Source organism: Talpa occidentalis, unplaced genomic scaffold (genome assembly GCF_014898055.3).
Source record: "Talpa occidentalis isolate TD23 unplaced genomic scaffold, MPIMG_talOcc4v2.1 talOcc4.5, whole genome shotgun sequence".
Taxonomy (NCBI): Eukaryota; Metazoa; Chordata; class Mammalia; order Eulipotyphla; family Talpidae; genus Talpa; species Talpa occidentalis.
This window is the reverse complement of record NW_023604861.1, coordinates 24,834,950-24,852,520: the sequence shown is the minus strand read 5'-3', so window position 1 is coordinate 24,852,520 and position 17,571 is coordinate 24,834,950. Positions and strand designations below refer to the sequence as shown.

General features: G+C 39.4%; 1 pseudogene; it reads left to right on the top strand.

Annotated features, from left to right (window-relative positions):
• The first annotated feature begins 4,506 nt into the window (after positions 1-4,506).
• LOC129146891 (60S ribosomal protein L23a-like) lies at positions 4,507-4,897 on the top strand (annotated as a pseudogene).
• The last annotated feature ends 12,674 nt before the right edge of the window (positions 4,898-17,571 follow it).

The following is a 17,571-nucleotide window of genomic DNA, read 5'->3' as shown; positions in this document are numbered from 1 at the left end:
CTTTTCAGCGGCACACGGCCAGTTCCCCAGGCCAGTTTCTCCACGAGGCAGAGACGTTAGTTATATTTAAAGAGCAGGTTCATTAGAGAAAAGGACAGAAGAGTAAAAGACACTTGCATAGAAACAAGCGGGCAGGAAGAGCTTCCCTGAAAGGGGTAGGAACAGGTTTGCTGAGAGAGGCCTGTGTGGTTGCAGGTGGGTGGCCTTGAGGAGAGCCACCTCCGGTGAGGGAGGTCAGTGAGGAGATGCCCCTGCGTAGTGCAGGTCACAGGCAAGCAGGAAGGTTGCTGCCCTGCAGAGGGAGAGAGTTGGTGAAAGGAAGTACCTGCATAGTCACAGGTGAGCAGAAGGACCGCTGCCCCGTTGTGGTAGCAGTGTTAGGTTTTATCATCTTCAGGGAGGGGCTCATCTTTGTGGGTGGATAGTTTATGGTCCTGACACTCCCTATAGCAGTCTGATAGTTTCAGGGTAGTGCACCTCCTCATCTGGGCATTGATGCCTAAGGGTCTTGTTTTCTATAACTGCATTAGTGGCTTACTCTAATCCCCTCTACCCCTACCTCCTTGTGTGAGTAATGTTCTTAACCTTGTATCTCCTTTCTAGTTTTTCTATTCTTCTCTTCCATCAGTAGTGCTCAGACTCAACCCCTGGGTCACCAGGGATACTCGGGCTTTTCTTTCAAAGTACTTTGCTGGGCTGCTCATCTCAGATGTCCACAGGTGCCTCAAGTCTCATGTACCTAAAATAAAGTTTGTTTGTCATCTTATTTTCACTGAAAGTACATATAAGAGAGCACCAATCATTTCTAACAAAGCTGTTTTTAGTCTTTTTTTCCTATCTGACTTCATGGTATTCATTTATTTATTCATTCAGCAAATACTGAGTGTCTACTGTGAAGAGTCAGATATTGTCAGATATTGTTTCATATCCTGCAATAGAACAATGAAAGAGACAGACAAGGATCTTTTCCTAGAGGAACTCATGTTTGAATATGCTTCTTGGCCCAGAAATCCAGTCAAGTTTCATGTCAGCTTGAACCTTTCTTTTTTTATCAAATCCAGTTTCAGTCATCAATTTTGTTGGTCTGAAATGCTCCTGCACCTCTGGATTCTACTCTACCCTCCTATGATAGATTATCTGGTCATCTCTAACCTGGGATTGTCATGAGACCTCTTATCTGGTTTCTCTACCTTTACTTTCTCCTTCCTTTAGTCCTTCTTCTGGTTCCACCCTTGAGCTAGAATTATCTTTCTAAAACACAGAGCTGATCAAGTACTTCTGCTTTAAAATCTCTAATGATCATCTACAGGAGAAACTAATCTTTGAATGGATTAGAATCCTAATCTTATCTCCCATAGTTTCTTAATTTCATCACTCTCTTTTCTATATACCTTACAGAAATCCCAGACACAATATTGGTTTGCTATTCTCTGCCTTTACACTGTGCTCCCATTAGTCTTGTCCTTGTTTGGAATCTGTGTCATCATCTTCACTACCTTCATTTTCACTAAAATACACATTAAATTCCAACTTGTACAGGTAGAAGGAAAAACTTCCCTGTTATAATACCTCAATTATAGCACTAATCAAATTATGGAAACTAAGTGCATATGTGTATTGTCCCATGGTAGATTGTGAGCAAACTTTTTTTTTAAAGATTTGCAAAGATTGGCAAACTTTTTTTTTAAAGATTTATTTATGCATATAAGAACTGGGGTACAGGCCAGAGGTGTGGGGGGGTGAGAGGATTCACCAGAGACAGAGTGGGGAGCACAACAGGTGGATTTGTTACAGGGCAGGGAGAGGGCCACCCCAGACCCTGCAAACCTGCTTGGTCTAAATAGGTTCTGCCATCTGCTGCATCAACACAAAACATGAGACTTTAATGAAAAGGAACTTTAATACAATTAATAAACAATACAGGAAAGGCAAAGAATATAGTTTCTAAATCAAGCACCCAAAGTTAGATGTCCCTTTGTGGGTATAAGTCCACCCAAGGGGATTGGCCCAGAGCAAGGCCCCAAAGCCTGCCACAGGTCTGAAGCATCTTCCAGAGGAGACCCACAGAAAAGGATCAGAAACAACCAGACAAGTCTGGGAGGAAAAGAGCAAAATCAAAATCAAGACAAAAACTGCCAATGTCACCTCCTCACAAGTCTCACCCACATCTGTGTCAACCAGTCCACAACCAAAAGGCAAGCGTAGTTTCTTCACATGTCTCTCTGCTCCATGTGCTTCCTCCAGGTCTCCTTCTGGCTCTCCATCCTCCTTCCTTCCTTCCTCAGTGTCCTCTGCAGCTTCTTCTCTCCCTGCTCAGCTCCACCCTCCTTTTGGGTGGGACAGGAAATCTGGAACCTCCCCTTTTTCTGGGGACCACCCTCTTAGAGAGTCAATGAAATACTGCTGAGGGGAGCAGCGGGCAAGACAAGAGAGGTCTGCTGTGCCATGTGGGTTGCTCCCTGGCCAGGGGATGGAATTTGTGCTGCAGTAGCTGTGGATTGCTTCATAGTGCTGACTCTTAAGCCTTTGTACCACCAGGAAGACCCCATGACTGGCAAACTTTTGCATAGGGAACTTTGTAGACCAAATGGTCTCAACTACTCAACTCAGCCATCTTAGTGTAAAAGCATCATAGATAAAATGTAAAGGAAGGAGTATAAATATATTCCTATAAAAATCTTTATGGACATAGAAATTTGAATTTCATGTAATTTTCACAAAATATTTTTCTTCTTTTGATTTTTATCCCCAATAATTGCAAAATGTAAAAACATTATATTCTTAGCCCATGATCCACACAAATAGACTTGGCCTGTGGGCTATGATTTGTTAACCTTGGTCCAAACAATATAGGTTTTTCATATTTATTTTCATATACTGCTGACTACTAACAACATACCTGGCACTGAACAAATGTTTGCTAAAATGAATCATATGGAGACAAATACTGTTCATTTTATGTTATCTTCCATCACAAATTGTAGTGGTGAGATAGAGTATAATTTTTTTTTTTTTTTTTGTTAACTGAAGATTAACTAGAAAGCCGTTTTAGAATTTCAGTCTTTGTTAAAAAATCTTTCTGAGGTATGTTATTTCAATTTTCTGCCCTAGTAAGTACAGTTTAGTGAATATATTTAATCATTATCTTGCAGTGCCCCCAGGTCAAGATTAAAGATAAGAATTCTCATTGTGCAGTCAAGTAAATGTAGATATAGAAGGTATACCTAATTGAATCCCTGAATGCATTTCGATCAGGATTGAAATTGCCTTTTTGATGCAGACGTTAAGCCTCTGAAATACACTTGTTTTCTACTGATCTCTTTTTCTATAAAGTGGGGTGTATGTACCAAAACCAAAATCAATTATTAATGAACCAAACACAAAACTAATTACTAATAAAGGATCTTATTAGTTGAGTTCTTATTCTGCTATTTTCTATATAGGAAGTTTGAATGTTGATTTCCTTTTTTGATTAAAAATAAGCAAGTTTGTAATACTGAACTGAAGGGGTGAAATCACAGTGGTCTATAGCAGGAATGCCTGGTTTAATGATCCAGTTGAGAATTTCCTTTAGAGTGCCAAAATGTAAACTCATAATAGTATAATTCTAGAACAATCTAGAAGTCCCTCTAGGTGGTTAAAACACAAAACTTTATAGTTTTCTTTTCCACCAAAATTTCATCTAATCACTACCTTTTATTCATAGTAGTTCTTTACCTTATAATTCAGCATAGTGCAATGGAAACCCCATTCAGTTGGATCAGAAGGATTTGAGTACCTATCTTTGTTCTGTAATTTCTCAAATATATACTAATAACATTCACTCCAAAAAAATTCAATGAAATTTAATATTATAGCATTGCATAATGTCTCAAATAATGAGTGTTTGGTAAGTATGTGCTTTCTTTACCTGTGCACTTACCCATCCAATACAGATCAATAACATAATACTGAGTTATGTTTCTTATCACTTTATTGTCTATTAAAAAAACCCCAGGAGATCCACTCACTCACTCATTGCATTCTACAAATAGAGGCATCATCTTTATATTTTACAAATATAAGCTCTGAGGTCCAAAAGGGTAGTGACATTCTACAGAGTTGTCATTGGGAGGCATTATTCCTCCCATGAATCCTGAGATTAAGATAAATGCAGTGAGAGAGTTTTGAACAAGGACCAGTCTGTACATTATTGCTTAGAATCTGTTTTTTTCCCACTTATGGCACAGAGTGTGAATATGGAGACCAAAATGGTCATCCAGGTAGTCTTTTGTGCAAGACATCAGGGAAGAATCCCTGGCAAAATCTTTATTTTGTGCTAAGTGTCATTGTATTTAGAATTTCATAAAAATCCAGTCTTTTGGGTTAAGCAGTGGCCTTAATTTTTTTTTGTTCTATGTATTCAAGAATCAATTATTAATGATGTACAAATGCAGTGCTAGATAGTAGAATAAAAGAAAACTGTCTCAACTAATAGGATGTTCAGAGTTGACCCTCTTCATGAAGATGATGCCAAAAGGAGAGAAGGAAGCCCTTGCCCCTCCCAAAGCTTTGAAGGTTTAAGAAAGCAGTGTCCACAAGGCATCCACAGCCACAAGAAAAAGAAGATCCACAAGTCCCACAAGTCACCAAATTTTCAGGTTTCCAAGACAATGAGAGTCCAAAGGCAACCAAAATATCCCAGAAGAGCGCTCCCAGAAGACCACTATGCCATTATCAAGTTCCCTCTGACCACTAAGTCAGCAATAAAGAAGACAGAAGACAACAGCACACTTGTGGTCTTTGTGGATGTCAAGACCAACAAGTACCAGATCAAACAGGATATAAGAAGCTCTATGACATTGATGTGACCAGGGTCCACACCTTGATTAGACCTGATGGAGAGAAGAAGTCATAAGTTTGACAGGTTCTATACTATATGCTTTGGGTACTGACAACAAAATTGGGGTCCTTTAAACTGAGTCCGGCTGGTTAATTCTAAATATAATTTTTTTATCAAAAAAACAAAAAAAGTTCATAGTCAACTAAAGTGGGCAGAAAAATAGTAATGACAATAGTAGTTAACATTCCCATATGCCAGACACCATACAAAAATAACTCACAGTCTTGTCTCACTTAATTATCCTATCAGAACCATGAATTGGAAGCTATTTTAAACCCCCTTTGCCATTTGAAAACCTCAAAGGGATATACCATATTTTAAGGAAATTGGCCTAGATTAAGATCATAAGAGTTAAGATAGAAGAAAAAAATCAATATGAGGGTTTCCTATTGCTATCCTGGTGCTATTATTTAATATCTTTTGCAGGTTTTTCCTTTTCTCACTAACTTTCTGATGTTGGAATGTGCCAAGTTTGGATCCTTATTCTTTTTTTTTTTTAAAGATTTATTTATTTATTTATACAAGCATTGGGTACAGTCAGACCCGGGAGGGTGAGAGAATTCACCAGAGCCAGAGCGGGGAACAGAACAGGCAGACTGATGAAATACACTGCTGAGGGGAGCAGCAGGCATGGCAGGAGAGGTCTGTGCCCCATGTGGGACCCTTGCCAGTGTCTGGGGATCGAATTGGCACTGCAGAGGCTGCGGGCAGCTTTGCAGCCCAGTGCTCAACCGCTGCGCCACCGGGGAGGCCCTGGGTCCTTATTCTTGACTTTTCTATCCTTACTTTTCCTATTGGTGAACTAATTTAATCTTATAGCTATAAAATCACCCATTGGCTGACAATTCCTCAACTTATTCCTCTACTCTGACCTTATATTAAACTACCAACTTACATAACCAACTGCCTATTTAAAATCTCTAATTAGCTATCTAATAGATACCCCAAATCTAACATGTTCAAAATTTAACATTCATCTTGCCCTGAAACTTCTCCATCTCTCTGAGTTGATTATTCTTCTATTGAGAGTTATTCATAACAAAAATCAACAAGTTTATTCTTCACTCCTTATTCTCTAAAGTCCATGTTTCATCTATCAAGAAATCACACTGGAGATTAACATCACCAGTTAATAAAACATTAATATCATGTATGTTGTAATATGACGCATGGAGAAGGATATTTGTAATTTCTTGATATTCTTACCAAAAATGCAGTCCAGTCATGAGAAAATATCAAACAAACCTAAATGGTGGGACATTCTACAAAATAACTACTGACCTCTGCTCATCAAAAGTGCCAAGGTCATGATTCACAGAGAAATACTGAGGAACTATGTGTCCAGATTGGAGGAAACTAAATGGTCACAAGTAGTAAATGCAATGTGGGATCCTGGAATAGATCCGGAAACAGAAAAAGACATTGGGAGAAAACTGGAGAAATTAGAATTAAGAATGCAATTTAGTTAATGGTTTTGTGTCAATGTTAATTTCCCGGGTTTGTACATTGCACAATAGTTACGCAAATTGTTAACATCTGGGAAATGGAGAGAAGAATAACATGGATGCTATATTTTTTTGCAACATTTCTAGAAGTCTGTAATTATTTTACAGCAAAAAGATAAAACAAGAAGGAAAAATAAATTTTGTTGGTCCTGCCATTGAAATTTATGTAGACTCTGATCACTTCTTATAACCTGTACTGACACCAGTTTTATTCACGATATCATTATCTCTTATTTGGATTATTGTAATAACCTTCTAATGAGTATTTTTGCTTTTATTATTGCTCCTTCAAAGTCAGTTCTCAACAAAAGCCAAAATAATTATCTTACAAGTAAAAAATAAAATGCTTCAACCTCTTCCCCATTAGAGTTAGAGTCTAATGTGAGAAATCAGTGTGAGAAAACCACATTTCTCGCATTGATCACAAGAACACCTACCATCTGGTCATGGTTCCCTCTTTGGTTGCCTCTTGCTTCACTCTCCCACTCTTTTGCTTGATCTGAACACCTGGGCTTCTTTGGTTTTCCCTGAACGTACCAGGAATATTCTCATTAAAGAACCCATGTGATGGCTCATCCCCTTCCAAGGAGCATTTAGCTTCAGATACCATTATAGCTAATGTTCTCATGGCTGATTACCATGTTTCAGTGAGGTTTGCCTGCCCTATTTGTTTAAAATTTGACCACCCCAAATGTACACTGGTCCAGCCCCTATGGAAAATAGTATAAAAAAAAATAGATCTGCTCTGTGATCCAGCAATTCATCTCCTAGGTATCCATCTGAAAAACACAAAAACACCAATTCAAAGGAATATATGCATTCCTGTTTTCTTTGTAGCACTATTTATAATAGCTATGGTATGGAAACAACCTTTGTGCCTAAGAACCAGAGAGAGAATTAAGAGGAAACACACAGTGGAATATTACTCAGCTATCAAAAAGATGAAACCTAGCTATTAGGACAACATAGTAGAACTGTAAGGGATTATACTCAGTGAAATAATTTGAAACAAAAAAGATGAATACATACTATTATATGTGGAATATAAAAAACAAAACTATCAGACAAAACTAAACCAAAACAAACCTTATTGCAGAAATGAGGTTAACAGAAGGGGAGGGTGAGGGGTAGGGAGCAAAAGGAGGAGAAGACGCAAAGATCATAGTAGGGGATTATTTGTGCTTTGGTGTTGGTAATACATCTGAAGAGGTGTGAAGCTATACCCTTAAGCCATATACTGTGTTGTAAACCAATATTGCCTCAATAAACAACAATACAATAATTATGATAAGTAAGTAAAAAACAAAATTTAGCCACCAAGTACTCACTACTCATCCTAAATAGTACCCCCAGTTCTGTTAGCTTGTTCTATTAAATTTTTAAATCGCATTTCTCACCTTCTTAGAGACTACATATTTATTATTATTGTAATCATCACCACCCTCCTGTCCACCATCATTATAAATTGTCTGATCTCTTAGACTGGAATGTAAACTGTGGGAGAATACATTCTCCCCCCACCTATCCCCCCGCCCTTTTGCTTGCTGATATAATCTAAGAGTCTAGAATAAAGTTCCGGTCACAGAGTAGGCTCTCAATAATTACTTCTTGATGAATTTACTAAAAGATAGAAGAGGTAAGAATTGAAAATTAGCTTTATGGTGAAGAAGAGGCTAGAGTATAGTGCAACTGCATGGTTATTAATTTGAGTAAGGGGAGGGAAGCTTGCTATGCTAGTCAATACGAAGTCTCCATTGACTGCAGAAAGTATCTGTTGGACAGTCCTGTGAAAATGTCTAACAAGCCATTAAATGTGTAGCTCTGCAACTTCCCGTAAAGATTGAGAATGGACCGAAGTATTAGGAAACTTCCTCTTATACTCATGAGGAGCATGAGAAAAGATAGATCTTTTGCAGTTTTGATTACTCTTGTGTGTCATATCCATAACCCAATAGGAGGAAGCTGCAGTGGCAGGAGCTCTGGAAAGCTGGGAGTGAATGGGGATGGAGAAAACTTCACAAATAAATATGATTGGGATACAGGACACATTTACCTACTTCATAATTTGGCATAAGCTAAAGCATTTATTATGAAAGGGGGGGGGGAGATTATACTGACAGTTCCTTGCCATTTAAAGTAAAGCATATCCAAAGGACGATGGGGCAGAAATTCTAATGCACTGTCCAAAATGGATCAAATCAGTCTGAATACATATGCAGTTTTCCTTTTATAACTGGCTAGAGTTGGGGCAGGGTGGAGGACAGTAATGGGATGTGGAGGGAGGACCATGGCCTAGCTCTTAGTTTTCTAAACTTTAACAATTGAAGGCACACTCAGGGGTGTTGATCTCAGTCTTTTAGACTATCACCTTGTCCTTTCTTCAGAGCATAATTTTGTCATGAAAGCTTTCACTTGGCAAGAGTCCGATTCTTCAAGGAAGATAGAACTCTGTGTTTGCATGCTTCAAGGCAGAGTTAAAGTCTACTTTGGCAAACCTTACAAGGAAAGAGAGAAAAGAAAATAAGAGCTATAAATCATCTGGGGGCCAGAATACAGGATTAAAGATACTCGATCCATTTTAGAAAGGACTTTTTCTAGCATGTGTTTACCGAATGACCCTTTATTTGCCTATCAGCCGGTAGGGCCTCCCACTTCATTTGCACTAGGGAAGCGACTTTTTATGTTAGAGTCTGCTGTGGGACCCCATGCTGGACCCCATGAAAACTGGCATAGACTTACTCCTCAGTGACCCTTCTGAGGGTCCTAGTTCTTAAGCAGTGTGCACTTTGAGAATTTCACATCTGTGTTTATATGATAGTACATCTTCAGAAATAATAAACACTTGTAACTCAACCCCTGTTGATCTGTGGTAAACAGAGGAGAATGGCATGATTCCCATCTTGTAACTAACCGGCTCCCCTTTACATGATTAATGTAAGTTGTACATTCACAAAGCCTTGGTGAGAATCAGATTTTAAGGGAACATATTCATGAAATTGGGCAATTTTAAAAACTTGGGATTTTAGATTTGTGTTCTCTACATCTGAACTTTAATGAACTTTTCTTCCTTTTTAGATAGGCTAAGAACAGTTCTACACCTCATCATGAGTCACCTAGGTAATTATTACCTGTTGATTTTGTAATAAAATACTACTGATCAAATCTATCATGTCACTCTTTACATTACGAAGAAAAAACAACTTATATGTGCCAAGTTGCACCTGAAGAATGAAGAGGAAAATGTTTGTTATAATTTGTTTTAAAATTTAATAATACTGTGTGTTAAGAAATACTCTGAGGAAACTTCAGATAGTATATCAACTTTACTTCTCACATGTGGAAAGCAGTCTGTTCTATCTTAATTCTGGTTATCAGTGTCCATTGGAAATTAGGTATTTTGAAAGAGGAATCAGTATTTTGGAGCTTCCTGTAACCCTTTAAGTTATGATTGAATTTAGCTAAAGGCAGTTATCAAAGGATTCCTTGTCTGTTCATTGTTTTCCATTAGAACATATTTACCCAGAAAGAAGGAAACTAGCATTTATTTAACCGGGGTTTCCTGCTATAGTGTGTTTCCAGTGTAATGATGCATGTACTGGAGAACTTAGTATACTTTGAATAAATATTTGTTGAATGAATAAATAAGTAATTAGTCAATGGCAATGAGTCTCTTTGATTCCAAGGATAAGGAGAACCTTTCAAGCACTTCACCTATTGTTCCCTGAAGTTGAGGTAAGATCAATAGGGGAACTTATCAGGGACCTTCCACTGGCAGCTTCGCTGTCTCAACACTGACACTGGAAAAATGCCCTTATGTTTTCTTTCCTATATGCTGTTGAGAACTTACCATCTAGCTGGGAATAGAATGTGAAGTGTTGCAACTGTGGCACCTTTCTGGAACCTTCAAGTTCCTGTGCTGTTCCATTGGCAGTGCTCAGAAACACTAATAGCTCTGCAGAGGAAGGTCTCCAGTTCTTCTTCTTCCTGCCCCAAATGTTCATTAATCAACTAGTTTGGTTTCAGAGTTGTGATTTAGAGCATTTGGCTTAGTTTTGAAAGGTATGCAATAACCATACCCGTTTTTTTGTTTTGTTTTGTTTTGTTTTTTTTTAAATAGCTTATGAATCAGAACAGCCTTGATCAGAACCATTAAGTAGGCAGGTAATCTTCATTTCACAGGAGTAGAATTCTTGGATTTTAGTCACTGTCTTTACTTGTATAAGCCACCAGACCCAAAGCTAATCCTGTTGGAGAGCCATGCTTCAGTTCATCCATGATAGCCCATGAGAAACTAGCCTTGGTTCCAGATACTTCCAATTAAGCCATGGAAATTTGGAGTGGGGAGAACAAGATGTGGTGGATAGTGTTTACTGCTGATCTGTTGAGTAAGCAGTAGAGTCATGTTTCCAAGGTGCATTTGGTTATTTCAGGTCAAAGAGATTTGCATGAGAAGTGTTTGCACCTGGAAATATAAATTGCACACTTAATAATTGCATGTGTGGTAAAGCAGCTTTATAAAGGCCTTAGGGAAGATTGGACTTACAGGCCATACATACTAACACCAGTGAGGAGTGAGCACCAGGACTGGGTGAAAAGTGTTAACAATCTTAGCTGAGAGCTGGTGGACCTCAAAGCAGCAGTACTTTATAAGGTGGTACCAGAAATCAGAGCTGGGACTGCTTCTGAGCGAAATGAGAAAAAGCAGAAATCAGATGCTTTTCTTTTTTTATATGACATGTTCAAGTTGGTGGTGGGGAGCAAGGGGAGCTTAAGTCTGAGAAATCTAAGAACAGTTGGAATAGTTACACTCTGCAAATCTGGCAAGATGAAAGGCGAGTGATTAAGGTGGTTTCGGTCTAAACTGGAGGAGGGCTCAGCACTCTGTTTGGCACAGTGAGGTTTGGCAGAATCCTTCCACCCTTCCCAGAGAAGCTCCAGGCTGAAAGATTAAGGACATTGCAAGTCAAAGGTTAACTGTGCTAATGTATTTATTTGGGAAAGTATACAAAAGCCCTTATTAACCTTGGCTTTTGAAGACTGAGCTGTCAGTCCCTTGCTTTCATGATCACATTTTCATCTAAAAATGTTTTTAAGCAGTCCAGTATCAAAACAGAATCTATGTACCTCAGGTAGAAACATGTCGAGCAGCACAGTACCTGTAATATGTACACTGGCAGCTTCGTTAGTTAGATACCTATCATGTGAGTTATTCTTTTGTTCCTATAAATTTAGTTACTATTTCAGGAGAGAAGGTAATTTATTAAAAAAAAAATGGGGTGGAGGGAATGTTCTCTATTATTTAAAAAAAATCCTCTTTAGAAATTAAGCTTTCAGCTCCCTAATCTTTCAGGAGAATACTTTATGAAAAAAAAAATGCTAGGTGTCTTTTAGTCTTAGGGGGGTTTAGCAACAAACCATTATTGTTTGCAGACTGATTCGTCTGTGAGAAGGCAAGCTGCCTTAATGACAGCTTATGCAATAACAATCCATGATATAGTACTTACCTGAATGTAGCAACAACTGTGCTCTAAGCCAAGAAGAAGGAGGAAAAAAAGTCAGTATCTTGTGCGTGAGAAGCTTGTAGATACCCTGAGGTGACTTCATATAATTCTAAAATAGCAGGTAGCTTCTTGCATAGCTAATCAAGGCATCAGCGCCTAGAGCAAGTGGAGGTGGCTGACAGTGTACTTTGGTTTCAGATGCATTCAGCTCTTTTTGAGTGATATGGGCTTAATTCATATTCTAGTTTCTATACTAAAAGTTTATGTGTTCTGATTTGGCAAATATGCTCCCCCAGAACCTGACAGCTCTGTGCTTTGATAAAGCTGCTGATCTTAATGTCTTACTTGTATTTGTTCATTATATGTGGTGAGAGAGTTAGCACAGCTGAATAAGGGGAAGAATATTTTGTAAAGCATTTGAGTTCTACCCCCACCCTCCACTTCCATTCATGGCTTAGCAAAGGACACAGGTGGCTCACCTGAAACATTTGAAATAGACACTGAGGGTGAGTGGAAAGAGCTTGGAGGAGTCATCCTGACATTGTGAAGTAGGTATGTCATTTCTAGAGAGCATTCTTCTGGGTCACAGTGAGGATCACGGTGTGACAGGCTTAGTCAATTTTAATTGCCAGTGTCTTGAGGTTTTCCAAAGGGAGGTTAACCTCAGCATACAGTTTTGATTAGTCATTATGTCCATCCAAGTTCTGACCCACCTTTTTGGTTCTATGAATCCCTCTGGTTTAGGACACCGAGGAAACAGTTACTCTTAGGGAGCACTGGTCACTAGCTTGGCCATCACTGGCACGATTCAGATCTGCTTTGCAAAATGAAGGGCTCCAAATCACATTTATAGCTCTGGTGCTCAGGAAGCTGCAAGTGGAAACTCCACATGCAAAGAGCCCATAATTTTACTCTAATAGATATTTAGCAGCTTAAATGCAATAACAAGGAATACATTCACTCAGGCGCCATCCAGGAGGATTTGGTGGGTGTTTTACATTCCACTCTTTAAAGGAAAAAAACATAATTTTTCATGCCTTCCCGAGATATATGAATATTTTGGTATGAAAAGCGATAAAATATAGCTTACCCTTAAAGTTGAACCACATCTGTTTGGCCAAAAGGATTAACTGTTATCAGTATAATGCAGGCCAGTCAATCAAACTGAATTTTTCTTCTCAGTGGTTGATTAGAGCTCACCTCCTCAGCCACTCGTTTTCTTGCCTTGCCGTTCACATGCTACTCAATTTTCCTGTGCTTAACTAAAATGCCAACTATATGAATGCCATTTAGTACCTATTCCCGCCTCAAACCCCAAACCCCAGTTCTCTCAGGGATGGTGTGCAGTTTCTAAGGCTTGTCTGTGTAGCCACTCAAAGCTTCACAGGTCTAAGAGAGTTTATCATCCCCCTGGTCTCTTGATTTATCACCCTCATATCCATTCAGTGCCTCCCTATATGGCACTTCCCTTCAGGCAGCTCCTTTACGCCACCAGCTGGACTCTGGCCACATTGACTGGACTGTAGTGTAAGGGTGAGCCTGGCAGAGCACTCCAACTCTGCAGTTAGAACAGACCGAAGCGAAATCCTGCCCTTGTAGTTAGTGTATGAGTTCTACCATTACCCTTTCATAATATGGGAAACAATGGACTTTCCTCCTTAGGAGGCGCATGCAAGTAAAGTACTTGTCATGGTGCTTGAGTAATCAGTTGTCAGGAAGAGTTGGTTAGTAGTGTGCACTCATCCTGTCTCTTCTACCTCACCTCCTCACAATCAGCAGATTTATCTTCCTTTTACCTGGAGCTGACCCAGTTGCTGTACTCCCGAGTAACCCCCAGTCATGGCTGCTTCTGAGGCTCTGGTTTGTGTTTACTCGAAGTCCTTCCTGCCATACCTCCTCCATGCCCAAATCTTGCCCTCATCCCAGCTCCCCCAGATACGCTGGCCGTTTCCCTCTCACTTCTGTACCTCTGCTCATGCTCCGCTGGAATGTCTCTCTCTCTCTGCCACTTGTTAAAATTCTACTCATCCCCTGAGGCCCTATTCAAGCACTACCCCTTCTAGGAAACTTTTATCTGAATATGTTGTGAAGTCTTCCTTGCCCATCCAATTAGAACGGTGACTCTGTTGGCCACGGTCTCATTGCACCTTGCTTGTACCATTAGTTAGACTTGCCCAGTTGTGTTTCGTAATAGAGTTTGTTGCTTACTTCTGTCTCCTGCAAGGGATTCCAAACAACTTCAGGGCAGGAACTGTAGCTTTTTTAAATTGCAGTATCTCCTTAATACTTTTCTTATGCTATATGAGCAGTCATTGTTTGAGAACTGAATTAAAATTAAATATTATGTGGATGCCTCTAAATATCTGTGAGTGGGCTAGAGTCACTGGTCTGAGCACATCTGTTGCAAAGCTCAGTAGGTAAGAATGGGGCTGTACTATAAAGGAAAAGGGGCAGGATGTCACTGTCTATCTGACAAGCAATAGCCAGGGGGAGTCCTCTTGTCTCAGACCCTTGATGAGAGCAGATTGAGGTGAATGGGTGTAAAGGAGTTATCTTTCACTTGACTCCCAATGGAGGGTTAGGGGAAAAGATGTCCCCTTCTAAGAGGTGGTGTGGGGGAAAGCTACTTCTTTTCAGCACATAACTGCCCAGCTAGGGTTCTTGGCTAAGCTGTGGGGAGAGTTAGGCAGGGAAAGTTGAAATTCATCCCTGGATTACAAGAGGTTGACATTTCATAGGAAACCTGGATCCAGCATCCAGAGAGACACTCTGTCTTTAGCTAAAAAAATTGTGTATATGAAAAAGGTGCCCAGAATATGTGTGCTGAGGATTGTTACTTGCTTACGAAAACCTCTGCCTCTTCTCTCTTAATATAATAGCGTGGTAGCTGGGAGGTGCTGCCTAGCTCAGTTTCTAGCCAGCTCTGCAACTAGGATTTAGGCAAAGATATGTTTCAAAGTGATCTGTGCAAGTTCTCACTCATTTCCTAAGGGAAGGTCTCTGGCAGTGGATCTCCACTTTTTCCTCTCTTCCTAGTGACCAGGATGGAAGCCATAAACTAACTCTGGAAACCATGTGTTTAAGATGGCAGAGCTACAGGAGCCTCGCTCACTGAATGCCTGGGTGAAGAAGAGCCTTCTGTTAAAACTGGGGCAGCTTCAGCCATTCCGGTGGATTTGTTCCCTGCTGCAGGGTCTTTTCTTTTTCCATCTAGATAAATCTATTGTTTATTGCACACTGACTACATGCTAGATCCTGAGGGAGATACCAACATGTGTGAGTGATTCTTAATTCCTGTTTTTAAGGGTCTTATAATCAGGTTTCACAGATAAATAATAACAAAATTTGCTGTATAGATTTGTTATCACTCAGACCACAGACAATATAAACTAGAAGCAATAGAAGGGAAGAGAGATTCCTATACACTGCTGTGCACTGGGAAGTGTCACAAAGGAGGTGAGACTAGGAAATTTCTTGACGATAGAGTGGATTTGGGTTTGTAAGTCTGGCATTCTGGATGAGGAAGTGCAGTGTGTATCTCAAAATTAGGGGATGGAGTAATGAACCCACTATTTTGGACAGATGAAACAATTCATTTGCATCAGTGAATAGCAGTAGATACCTGTGGAAGGGTTGTTAGGGTGTGAAGGGGACAAGTCTTGAATTCCCAGCCTGCCTAGGGAATTAATTACTTTCAAGCAGCCAATGGAGAGCTGACTAAGGCAACATCATTGAATACTGGTGTGAATCTTCCTGTTTGCAGGTAGTAACCCAAGCAACCTTTTGTTTGTTCACAGATCTGTTGTCCTGGCATCTTGTAGGAAGCTGTGAGAAATCTGGTTTGGCCTCCAAAGTACAGTTTTTTCTACAAATAGCTCGTTTGTGTACCAAGGGCCTTAGGCCGTTCCACAGAACAAACTGCAGAGGAACAAATACATGGATGGTTGTGTCACTGGTTCAACCCTTTCCTTTTGACCCCACCTTTAAAACAAACTTCCTCTCATCTTCCTGGTCTCCCATTTTCTATACCAGTGACTTCTCACTACACCTGTCTTTGTGTCATTACTTCTTAAAAAAAAAAAAAAAGCAAGTAAACTTTGCATGTTTAATCTCATTCTTCTTACCTCACTAACTGGCATTTTATTGATTTCCCTGTCCAAGAAGTCATGTTCAGACTCAGTTCCTCTGCAGTTAACCTTGTTTGTTTTTATTTATCAACCACCTAGCAACACAGTCTTTAAGGAGCTCTTCTTAACAACTGGTATCCTACATGCATTTCTGCAGTATTGTGTAGATGTTTCCAGCTACATGCAAACTTCTCTTACTTTTGAACCAATAGCAATTTTCTCAAAACTTGAAAAACTCAGACTCATGAAAAAGTTCCTTCTAGGTGTTTTTCCTTGTCTTATCTCTGGGAGTTAGATTTCTTGAAAGTCTTGAAAAATGCAAAAGTTTAGATGAAGAAGAGTTTGAGTGCAGCTGGCAATATTTCAGTCATAGTTTTCAACTTGGGCGGGCTAATATTAACTACACATTTCCTAAACATGTGAGGGTAGAAGGTCAAGACTCCGGAACAGTATTTGGTGACCCTTTGTCCTAGAATGACCTTTATTAAATTACTAAAATCTGATGTGGGAGAAAGTAGTGTAAACATAAGCAGTCTCTTCAGATTAAAGAGTTTGAATTGTACAACATATTTTCCCTGCCAATATAATAGAAAATGTTGTACAATACATTTTAACATCATGGAAAGTCAGAAATGGAGACTCATTTTCAGCTGCAGAAAAAACTTTTCAACTTACAAATTTTGCCATCTCAGTAACTATTAAGTTATGAAATATTCTGTGGCTTCAATCAACTGTGGTCAACAGTCTGGTAATTTAGCTTCATTTTTTTTTTTTTATCATACTCTGGCAAGTCATGTTTAAACAGGTTGTGATATTGTATTCTGAAGCTAGTATCTCTTTTTACCTGCTTATAAGAATAGGACTATCGGGGAAGGAAATGGACCTAGCATCCTAGGACACTTGCTAGACTGTGGATGTGAGCTGAGTGGCCCTTTATCTCCATCCACATATTGCTTTACTTGTGTTTTCCTACCCCTCCATGCCAGTTGTTGTCTCTTTTGCTCCTCCACATTAAATTTCTATCTTTTGCTCCTCCACATTAAATTTCTTAGGTCATACCTACTCCTGTTTTTATCTTTAAGGTCTCTGGTTGAGAATGGAGAGGAAATAGGGAGTGGCAATTAATTGGTATGGGATTTCTCCATGGGGTGATGCTGAAAATGTCCTAGAGTGGGTAGTGGGGATGACTATATATCTCTGTGAATATACAAAGTGCTCAGTGAATTCTATGCTCTAAATATGTGACTTCATTGGGCTCTTTGGTGAGATAAATTCTAGTTAGGACCTGGGATCAGTGGTCAATAAAGTCATTAAGTTCCCTATCCTCTGGAATTGACATTGCAATGATGGAAATAAATGCTAAATAAGTTCTAAATGATTCCATTTTGCAATAAATGCTTGAAAGAATATTTACAGAAGAAAATATTGTAGAGGGCTTGTTTTGTTTAAGATTGAACTTTCAGGAGAGGTCTCTTTGAGTAGGAAATATTTCAGGCGACCCTGCATTATGGGGGAGACACCAGGTAGGTGAAGACTTGGGGCAAGAACACTCTAGT